The following is an 11,868-nucleotide window of genomic DNA, read 5'->3' on the forward strand; positions in this document are numbered from 1 at the left end:
GCGGGCGGGGGAGCCCCGGCTGCCCGAGGCGCGAGGGGAAGGCGCCGGCGAGTTCAGCCCGGACGCCGCCGCGGCTCGGGCGGAGGGGGCAGAGATCCAAGTTCGGCCGCGCCGCTTCAAAGCCCCGGAGCGTGAGCGCGCAGAGGGCCTTTGTTCTTAGCGCGGCTGCATCCCCGGGCAGTCCCGCCGCGATGCTGCGGCGCCGCCGGGCCGGGCGGAGCGCGGCGGGGCGGGGCGCGGGGCGGGCTGCGGGGCTGCACCCGCGGCGGGGCCGGGCTGGGCTGGGCTGAGCTGGGCTGGGCTGTGCCGGCACCGCTCCACCTGCGCGCGGAGCGGGCGACGGGGCGGCTCCGAGCGAGGCAGGGCTTCCCCCGCCGGACGTGGCATCACACGGCCCCGCGCCAATCCCGCGCGGGGCGCAGCTCCCGCCCCGCCCCGCGCCCCCGCCTGCGGGCGCTACGCAGCGCCCGCAGCCGCCGGGCCGGGGCGAGGAGCATCCCGAACCCTCCCCGGGCAGGGCAGGGCAGGGCAGGGCAGGGCAGGGCAGGGCAGGGCTGGGCTCACACCAGCCCCAGAGCGCTGGCAGCGCTCGAGGGGCCGCACGCCGTCCTTCGGGAAGGACGCGGTGACAACGCGCATCAAACCCATCTTTGTCTGCGGCGCGGTCCGGGTGGTCGACCTGAGGACTCCGAGTCCCTCAACGTGGTGGGAAAACAGCCGTATAGAAGACTCAAATTATACCACACTTTGCCAGACCGGCGAGTAGAAAGCATCTCAGCTGAGAGCCTGAGAGTCCCAGCAAGGTCCTGGGGAGGCTAAAAGTGCCCCTTTAAGAGCAGATGCGGAAAGAGAGGCGATTTTCAACGACACGTTCTCAGCTTTGGAGTTTAGTTCCTACAGCAGCCTGTCAGCTCTTGAAACTGGTGCTCTGCAGCTCTACCAGCCGTGTTTTAAACTGCTTCCCACAGAACTGAGGCATCTGTGATCACCTGTGTGTGTCAAGACAATGCCCGCGTGCTTTCCCCAAATGAGCTTGCAGGCTTTTGGCCAGCATCTAACACGTTTCGAAACAGACAGAGGATGCAAAGATCACTACTGAGAGCAGTTGTTTTCTGTGGAAAAAGGAGAGGGAATCTGCCCATGCCCCAGCTGAAGCATTTGGATGAGCTTACATCTTACAAGACAGTGGAAACCCCATCACTGTGCCCCCCCAACCCCCAAAATTTATCAGAGCTCGTACTTTTTGGACTAGGCACTCAGACATGTAAAAATATGTGGAAAACAGGCATTGCTCATCTCACTGCTTCAGAACTGCTTGTTCTCCTGGGGAATGAGTAAGGGAGAAGTAAGTGACAGCAAAGTAGGAGCCCCAGGGAGTGGCAGTAGGGATGAGGAAAGTTGTTGGTTTCCTATGAAATCGCCTAATGATTTCCTATTAAATCGTCCTAATTAGATTCCTCTATGAGATACGACAAAGCAGATTAAGAGGATCTAACCGCAAAGGCAGGCAGAATTTTGTAATGAAGATCATGACTAAGGTGACACATCATAACCACCAAAAGTTAAAAGCTATGAGTCAGATACACCCCAATACACTCCAGATCTCAGTTCTTTCAGAGATGACATTGTGCCTTTTGGCCTCTTGCTGCATCTCTCAGTGATGTACGGTTTAGAAACCCAAGGCTTACAGAATCCCAAAAACTTGGTACACCTCAGCCTGGAGCTTGCTTTGTGAGCTTTCTGGAATCTGAAAATAGGTCTTGTTCCTTGAAATATGTGGGGAAAATATCTACCATGGATCATGCAAAGTTTGACCTACCCTGTTTTCAAATGGGAACTCTTTTGTAAATGCAAAAGTACTGCACACATAGGAGGTTACCAAGTATTATGTGGCACAAGGTTATTTCAGCCATTACTCCTGGGGATTTTTTCTAATTTTATAGTCATAAATAACCCTTTCCTCACCTCTGGCTTTGTAAACATCACTTGAAGACCTATGTCCAGCCACAATAACAGCAGAAAAGAACCAGCAGAGGAAACTGTACATATATTGCCATGACTAGAGAAACACTAGGATCTCGGTTCCTCCTTTTGGAAAATCAAAGGGAAAATCAAATACTTAAAGACACACAATTAACAACAGTCTCATTTGGGTCTGTTGAGGGGAATGAGCTCTAGGAATGCAACCTCCAAAGAGACAAAGTACTTGATAGAGAAGAAAGGCAGAGTCATAAACCTTTTATCTGGTCTGGTGCTACAGAATGGCTCAGGGTGGATGACATAGGGGACCAAGGCAGTACGTTTTCATTTTCTCTTTTTCTTCTCAAAGCCTGGGGTTGGATGCTTGCCGCTGTTGTATATTGAGGGCTTGCTTTCAGCTCTGCCTAAAGTGACCTTGGGGAAGCTGTCTGTGAGCTATGGCTGCACCCCAGGGTTTCAGCACAAAGCCCTCTACACTCATACAGCTGCTGAAGTGCACTGAAATACTATCTGCTGGCAGGGAAAGATTTGGGACTGAAACCCTTGGGTTTTGGCCTTGGAACCATCCCCTGAGCTATGGATCATTTCACAGGCCAAAATATTTCCCTTCTTCATATACATCTCACTTCCCCAAGCTGGGTGACAACAGTGCCAGCAGCAGGGACTAAAGTCATGTCATTCCTGATAAAATCCTGAGAGACCACAGCACACACTTTGTGTGTTCACATGCACTCGGCAGTTCCCCCAGTGACACACTAGGCTACCAACTGCCAGCACAGATCAGACTGCCAGCTCCCAAGCACTTTTCAGGAGCTACAAATGAATAACAAGCTCTGCTGCGAACCTCCTTGATTAAGTGACCATCAGCAGATCACTTATCTCCTAAATAGGGATAAGAGTGCTTCTTACCTAACCACCTGCCTGTGAGATAGAATCATAGAATCAACCGGGTTGGAAGATGCTCACATACTATCAGAATGAGAAGCTTATAAGTAGACAAATTAAAAATAAACCTGAGCTTATATCAGCTCTTCAACAGAGAAGCTTTTTGCAAGTCTATATATCCAATCCTGCACAAACAAATCTTAAATGATGAGGTACCTCTATTTTGCTGTTAAGTTTGTATGCACATGCAGGATTTGACCAGGTCCATTTCAAGTAAATTGAAATAAACATCCTCAAAGTGTCATGATGAAAATGCATTTTTGGCATCCATTATAAATTTGTGCGTATCTAAGGATCAGATCCAGTTTCTGAACATTCTCAGCTAAGAGAGTGGAGCTTGGCAAAAAGTAAAAAAAAAACATTGTCCAAAAACAGGCAGAAAGAACTAGAACTGAGGAAGATAAGAAAAAGCACAATAAAACACAAAGATGAGTAGACAAAATGCAGAGGAGGAGAAAAGCAAACAGCCAGCCAAGCAAGATAGCCACAGGAAGACAGAAAATCCATCCCGCTCTGGAGATCACCTCTCGACAGTCCCGACAAAAAGAACTGCCCACTGAAAAGCTGATCCAGGCATTATGAAGTGAGAATAATGAAGAAGAGCCAAATCATCTGGCACAAGTGGGGAAAGCTACCATTTAAAAACAAGAGGTGAACAGAGGCTTTCTACAACCTCAACTTTCACAGGGATATCTTGTTTTTTAGCACTTTCCAAAAGTTTCACAATGCAGTGGACATTGCATCTCTTTTTCATCTTGATGCAAGTCAAGAATTGTACAGGCAGCAAGGCAATTACACTGACTAGACCTCCAGCTGATTCCAAAATGGACCTATGCCGAGTCACAGCAACCTGCAGTCTGACAGGAAAACCAGAACAGGAAAAACCCCAGATAACCTTATCAAATTGCATTGTATCTTTGATGCCACATAAAAGAATAGAACATTCCCACTTGAATTCAGTGGTGTTTCTGCTTTCTTCCCTATGCATCGAGTACAGAGTTCATACTGTCTGGAAGTGGGGAGGGAAAGAGATGGGCAAAGCCTAAGTTGTCTTTGCTTCCTTGCTCTCACCACCGTTATGTGTAATGAAGCCCTTGGCCCATTCCCCCTAGCCAGTTTTATGATACATTTGATTCTGTGGCAACATCAACAAATCTGGCACCTTTAGATTAAAAATCTTCATCAAAGTAGGATTATCTCAGTACCTTTTCTGCCTATGTCCTTTATTCCCTGCAATAGCTGTCTCCTACAGGATTCAAGAAAGCCCTTCCACTGCTCCTTGCCCCCCCCCACGGGCTGGTGTTCAGCAGAAGCTGGACATGTGTTTCGCTGAATCAAATATAATTAAGTTATTCAGACGATTTACTCAATTACACCTCACTATGTACAGCTATTTACTTCTTTGCTGGCTCTTCCTTCATTAGAAATCTGGCATCTCCTCTTCCCGTCTGCACACATTCCCCCATAAAGCCTTTCTGACATGCGCAAGCAGCACGTGTCTGGTTGTTTTGATCACCAAAAATATCAGATCAGTTCCTCTGAGCTCTTGGAACATCTATGTACAACTGCCAAATCCAGCTTGATCTCAGTTGACTTTGTAAGATGCCATTTGCCTTCCTGAAATACTAAGACTTGTTGGGATTTGTGTGTCTAGATTAATTAATCAGGAACATTGTTTAATAGATGCACAGGGCTGGGGATCCTTCCAAGTTCTTGAGCGAACCAGATTCAGGCCCCAGGGCAAGGACAATCACAATCCTGGCTGCTGAGGAACAGAGGGAGAGGTGCTGGACTGAGGACAAGTGTAGCAGGGTACACTTGAGCTGGGCCAACCTGCTGTTCGACCCTTGGGTGGGACAGACCAATGCTTCATTTTCCCATGTGTGGCTAGTACTCTGCAGAGGAAGATTAGGAACAACTAAGTAATTTCAGACAGAGAATCTGGCTAATGCAGGTAATTGCCACTCTGTGTTGTATTTTGAATTGAATAACTCAATTTTACAGCAGCAATTTAAAGGAATGTGTTGCTCTAATGACCTCCTACAAATGACTCCACCCTGCAGGACTGTACTTGTGTTATATCTGAGTCAGAGATTTCCCAGTAGAAAGAAGTCTTAAAGGCCAAAAAATAAATAAATGCCATAAAGTTGTTAGAGAAACTGCTGCTAATTGGGTCTGCCCCAGGAAGTACATTTCATCTTTTCTGGATACTTTCAATTAAGCTTTTTCCAGTCCCAGGTCTCCAAAACATATGCAGCCATGAACAAAGAATATGGACACAGCACTTGAATCTGGTTTATGTTTGATAAGCAGAGCTTAGCCTGATAGTATGAAATTACTCAGAATTGGCCCCAAAATTACTGATTTAGAAATGTGTCCTTTTAGCATGCCCCTGCAGTGATGTATAGATAATTTGTCCCACTTCCTGCAAAAGTTGCAATCAGACAACTTCCTCTTATAATTCAAGAGGTTATATTCTGCAGCTGAATGTTTTTGAAAGGGATTTTTCAAGTAAAAACCTTCCCTCATTCTCGCTGTCTTCAGTCTCTGGCGTTGACCTAAGAAAGACATCAGCAGGAACACACTCTGTTCCCATGAATACCAGCTCCAACAGTGTGTTCCTGAGCATTGCTCTGAGGCAAATAGAAGTGGGAGAGTCATCCCAGACTTCTGCAGGAGGAAGAAGTTACAGCTATGAAGCAAGAAACGTGTGGAGTTGCAATACAGGCATCTGGCATCCCTAATGGAACTTCTCAGCTGGCACTTTATCCTCAGCTGTTGCTACATTAAACACTACAGACTAAAGCACTTAGACGAATTAATACAATTATCTTGCATTCTGCTCAAGTGTTTATTCCCCCCCCCCCCCCCACGTTCAGTTAGGGACAACATAACCTGTTTTTCTAGAGAAACCGACTGTGAGGAAACACCAACAGTGCTGTACTTAAAAGCACCCAACACCTCCAGTTGGGAGCAGAGGCTCTCCCACTCCAGGCTATGTCTGTGGCTCAAGAAAATCCCCAGCACCGAGCAGGTGTCAACCAGAGGAGCAGGTAAGCCAGGGTTATCACCAGGTACCTGGCAGGGCAGCTAACAGCAAATGGTGGGCAGTCTTCCCCACGTGGGGGAGAAAACCTGACTTGGAGTTTGGAAATGTGTCCTTCCCGTTCCTTTCTCTCTGCACAGTTAGTTAAGATAATTAGTAGGTGACACACATTTTTTGACATGTGCCAGCTTCACTTCTGATCTAACTGTACATGAGCAGAGTTACAGCTGGAATAGATTTGGGCCAGCTTTTTCATTTTAAGATCGATGCATTTTGCAACACAAAGACAGTGCATGCATATGCTTTGCCTACATAACTTTGAAGGTGCTCCAAGACCGAGCCCTCAGAAGATAGTGTAGGTCCAGCATTTTTTTCTGGTTGAGGATTAAGCACCCTTAAAATCCAACATTCTCATGTAATGTTACTGCCTCTCTAGTTATTCTTTCTTTGGCCAGTACTGCATAAGCATCTAGTGTTGGGTTTTTCAAGATGCCAGACAACACAAACCCATCTCCTTAAGATTAAAAATAGAGCTCTTAATCTGATTTCATTTCCTCAACCTGCTAGAAACCAGAGAGCATGAACACAAGGAGATGTAAAGACACCGAGTGTTAGAAATGATAGAACTCACCAGGGCACTCAGTTCTTTCTTACAGGGTTTTTGGTTTGTTGGTTGGTTTGTTTTTACAGGGCTACTTTTAAGCATAGCCTTCAAAATAAATTGTTTGCAATAGCTATGTATTTTTACACCACCTATATAGTTTTGCCTTAGGGAGGACTTGTCTTCTGTGGTTAAAGGAGCAAAGCTTAGTTCCTTTGCCTCTATTGTAGCAGATGCCAGAGACACAGCTTTTTAAAGCATTTTAAGTAGAATTTGGTGGACTGAGGGACCCTGGATCAGACTTTCAAATCTTCCTTGCTGCTTTACAAAAGCTAAGCAGTTAGGTGCAGTGACTCACTCACACTGACATTTTTGGGAGAGAATGATGCCTTTTATAATAACATTTATATTCCTCCACTGATGTCTCAACACTGGCTAATTTAGAAAAGAAACATGTAGTGCAGGGTTGAAAGGTCACAGGCCAGCCAAAGAACTTATGAGATCATGGGACTATGAAAGAGGCTTCGGGTTTAAAATAAAATAGCCTTTTTTCTTTTTGTTTCCTTTTTTTTTAAGGAACAGACAAAGTTTTCTGAAAGGCCAGGAATTTAATCTGAACTCTTCTTTCACATACTGTACAAATAAAAACTACACAGAAGGACTGCTCGGGGGGGGGGCGTTCAGTAGAGTTTATCTCCAGAGGTCACTTTAATCTATATTGAGTTGAGAAAGAGAGGGAGAAGGAAGGATACACATTTACTTTTAGAAATCTGCCAGCCCTCTTTAAGTTCTGACGTTACCACTGCCAAGCCAATACCCTCCTTAGATTATTCTCCCACCAGTCTAGTGGGGACTCTGCAGTCCAGTGAGTTTGAAATTAAATTATGAAATATTGGATTATTTGTGGCTGTTGTAATCTTCTTTATCCACACTGTTCTTTTCCTTATTCTAGTCTCCCAGTATTTCCCCACAAGAGCCAAAGGAAAAGGTAACCCCAAAAAAGCTTACAATATAATAAACTTGCATCCATAGTATTCTCTAAACTGGTGTTTGCACCCTCAGTGGATTTTAACACAGATGCAGCTTTGAGATTAAAATCAGGGCCAGATTTTCTGGCTTTGTGTCCTTTCAATGGCTGCTAGCTTATAAAGTGTTCTTCCCCCTCCTCCACCCCCCCTCCCAAAAGAGGACTCCGTTAGCTTTTTCCCAATGTTAGATGTACATAACACTAATTACAGTCCAGTGGAGACTCTTTCAGTCTGCAAATGAAACAGAGCATCCTTTCCCTTATAAAGGAGCCTGAAAATGTTAATATTGGATATCAAAATGAGTTTGCAAAAACGAAGAGGCCTAATGTGCTGTGTTCTCTCTTCCCTCCAATGCAGCACCAGCAGCTAACAAATACTATTTGCTGATGCAATATATATAATCCATATATCTTTAGTATGAGAATTTGTTATTAAACTAATTAAGCACAGAGTGCTTTCATAACTACAGCTGCTCAAAATGAAAAAGACAAAGTGGTTTCCTAATGGAACATGCAATTGATAAGAGAGGAAATTATTCTTTCACGTCTTCAGAATTTAAGGAAATAAAGACTAGCTCCTACAATGAAGCACTATATTTTATCCTTGCTGTCCTCTCAAATTTTCATAATAAAATGCTTAATCTCTGTGCTTTCTTGGCTTTGTTTTTATAACATTAACAAGGTTCATAAACTCTAAGGTAACCCAGTATAAGGCACCTGTAAAACTTACTGAGCTGTGAGAAGAATTTCCTTTTGGGACATATTCAAAAACACTAGTAGAAACTGCATGCATTTTCTTAACCAAGTGAGGACTTGTAGTGGATACCAGCATATCCATGGAGTTCTCTGCCTGGAAGAATGACCCAGTGTCAGAGGAGAGCACTATTTGCAATCACTGACTGCCTGTCCTTCCTAACTCACACCTGATAGAAACAGGACACTCTCTCTCTCACTCTCTTGTCATGAGAAGATCATGTAATACTTGCCTGTAAAGAAACTGCATTCCACTGTGACATCCTGTTCTCATACATGCTACAGGCTTTATTAGTGACACTGTGTCACCAACATCTGTCACCAGCATCAGCCTGATAGCTCAAGTTCAATTAGCAATGCTGATATCAGAATTTAGAGTTGTTCACTTAATAGCTGCTGTAGCTCCCATGTCCTCAAGGCAGACAAAAGCAGATCCATCGATGGCTGCCATTGATTTGATGGGTCACAAGGCAAAACCACCCTGCAATGTGTCCACAATGGCCTTCTTGGGTATCAAAGCACAGCAATGTCTGTAAATCCTTATAAATTACACCAGTGTACTATCTAAACTTCTTACGTAGGCTTGGACAATTCCTTCCCTCCTCCCATTGCTCATTTTCCACAACTCACAAATGTCCATTTCACACAAACAAGAAAAATGAGCTGGCAAACACCCTACCCATAACTCAGTTTTAAGGCAGAGAAATACAATTTTCTCCAAATCTTTCCTTTCTAATGTTTTGTGAAATGAACTGTTCAAAACTATGTATTGAGAAGGAGATGAAAATCCTTCCCTTCAAAAAGTAGCATCATGAATGTACTCTTCTCTCTTCAAGAGATGCAGCATAGCCTGCAAGAGAAAGTTCTTTTTTTTCCAGTTATGCAATTTGATTAAGTGTCCTGTTCATGTAGATTTGCAAGTTTTGATGCCATACTTTTAATTGTTGCTTTTGTATATGAAAAGCAAAATTGGAGATAGTCAAATGCAGAGAAAAACTGCAAAATTATCTTTGTTAATCCAGTAGACATGGCTGGAATTTCTTTTCTCAAACTCCCCTTAACATCAACATTCACATAGCTATTAATCCCAGATATCACTCTCGGCTGGAGAGATCCTGAGGCACAGTGCTGGAAGCTCAGAGGGTCAGTGTGGAAGCACTGTTTATACTCTTCCGTGTGGCTCCGTTAGTGGCCGCTGCCAGAGACAGCCCTGTGGTCTGACCCATTCTCATGTGCACTTTACAGACTCTCAATTTATAATGTGGTGATTTAAAGTTACAGTTACATAAACAACAGCATTAAGGACTCAGCTGACTCCCAGAGAGGCTCTTTGTGCACTTTGATGCCTCAGCAGCAGGTTTCCCAGGATCAAGCAGCTCAGCTCCAGGGTTCCTGCATGCCTGGGGGGTGATGCTGAGGACAGACTCCTACCTCTTTGTCCTGTCCTGCAGTGTGCCAGGAGCCTCCTATGATACAAACAAACCTCTGTGGTATCTCAGTGTCTTTTGGTGTGGTGCCCCTTCCCAATTTGATATTTGTTTGTATGACATACGTATAATGATGCCAATAAAGAACGTAAGTTACAGATTTCCAGGGAGGTTCATAGGAACACTTAATTCATCCATCACGATGAAACCAGTAACATTGTATGTTATCTTTCTCTTCTTCCATACTCCATGAACCTCCTGCTATCCCTGCCTGCTGGTTTTGTCCTATACTCAGCTAGAAGGGCTGCTATTAGGATGCTTTTCCTCCTGTGTAGGCAGATTGTTTTGCCTTTTTAATGCTTCTGATCCTGCCAGTCCAGGGAGCATGAGGCTCAGGAGGGGAACTGAGCTCACGTCTTCCTAAGGGCAATCACAAAAACTGAGGTGAATGAGCTTTCACACTTGCCTTGTTTGGTATTCCTTCAGCAGTGAGCCACAGCCATGAAGAGGTTCTGTCTGTGTGTAATAATCAAGAAAGTCAGGAACTCACTTCAGAACTTGCTATGCAGGACTGCTTGTTGCCATAGCTCTGACTCAATGATTCATCAACTTATTTGATTGACAGGGTTGATAGAAGATCTTAAGGGCTCTCCTGAGAATCAAAATCAAAAAGAAAATAAATCCATATGTAGGGGTGCCCTATATCTTTATAAAGCTTCTCTTAGTTGGGAACTAAGCTCATCTACTTTTAATTTCATATAATGAGAAAGTATGGACTTACCTTAGTAAGAACATGGCAAATATTAATTAAGTACTAGCAACTAAAAAGAATGGCAATAGCTACCAGGGAGGATAAGTCTGAGAGACTGGGGTTTAGACTGTATGAGGCTGAAAAAATAATAATAACCAGAAAGCATGGAGATTAAAATAGTGCTTGTTAATTAGAGAATATTGAAAACAGTGGGATAATGAGAAATGTCCACTTTTCACGTGTGCCAATGGAGACAGCTCCTTCCTAGAGTTAAGTCTCTGGTCTTTCTGTACATCGTGCTGTTAGAATGGGGTACCAATTAAGAGATCACTTAGTCAGATTTTGCCTTAAAGTACTGAGGGTTCTCTCCTAAACCATGTGGTGGTTTTAGGCTGACCTCACGAAGCTGAAAAACCCATTTGTAAGGAACTGTCCCATGGAAAAAGTTGAAATTCTACCATTATTGCTCCTACACTGTCAGAATTTCACGGGGGACACTTGACTGACTTGCTGTATCCGTGGCTTCCTTTCTAGGTGAGCTAAAGCAGCTAACAGCAACTGAGGATCTGCATCATGCTCCTGCTTTCAGGCAGAAACCTATTTTATTAGGAGGATAGAGACAAACTATAAATAAAACTGCATAAGGGCTTTACAAATCAGTGTTTTAAAAACTTAACTTTTCATCAATCTAACTGCTGCTCTGCTCTCTGTGATGCCACTTTATCTCAGCAGAGATAGAGGCAGCCTGTATTCTTTTAACCTCAGCAGGCTGTCACCGGTCTTTGATATAGCAGCTGTCTCATAGCTACCACTAGATTTCAATTAAATCAGGCTATATTTAGGGTGAAAATAGGGCTATTTTAAACTGCCATACCTGCCAACTTTTATTCACTCTCAGCAGTAGTTATTTTATTTGATGTACCTGGTTTTAAGCTGTGCCATCCATAAAATTAAAAAGATACCAGAAACTGTGATGTATTTTACATTCACATCACCAAAAATCTATCATTAAAAGCAGTGCTTCTCCAGAGAGGAACACACTTTAAGATGATAAATAACAGAATGTTCTCCACTCATAGCCAGGGCTGCTAGCACGGCCTTGCCATGGTGGGGCAATACAAATGAGTCTCTGGTGCCAAGGAGAATTAAACTCAATACATTTTTCACCATTTGCAGGGGTCTGTTGCTAACACTGTTAGTGCTTCCACAGAAAGACATGGTGTGGGGGACATCAGTGTAACACTTTTGTGTGGTGGTCCTACATAACATGCTTGTCTTAGGCACATACTATATGATTTGGAGTAAAATAGTCATGTCTCCTCGTGTTTTCACTTCAGA

This window comes from Pipra filicauda, unplaced genomic scaffold (genome assembly GCF_003945595.2).
Source record: "Pipra filicauda isolate LSUMZ 115617 unplaced genomic scaffold, ASM394559v2 scaffold186_size1760508_pilon, whole genome shotgun sequence".
Lineage (NCBI taxonomy): Eukaryota > Metazoa > Chordata > Aves > Passeriformes > Pipridae > Pipra > Pipra filicauda.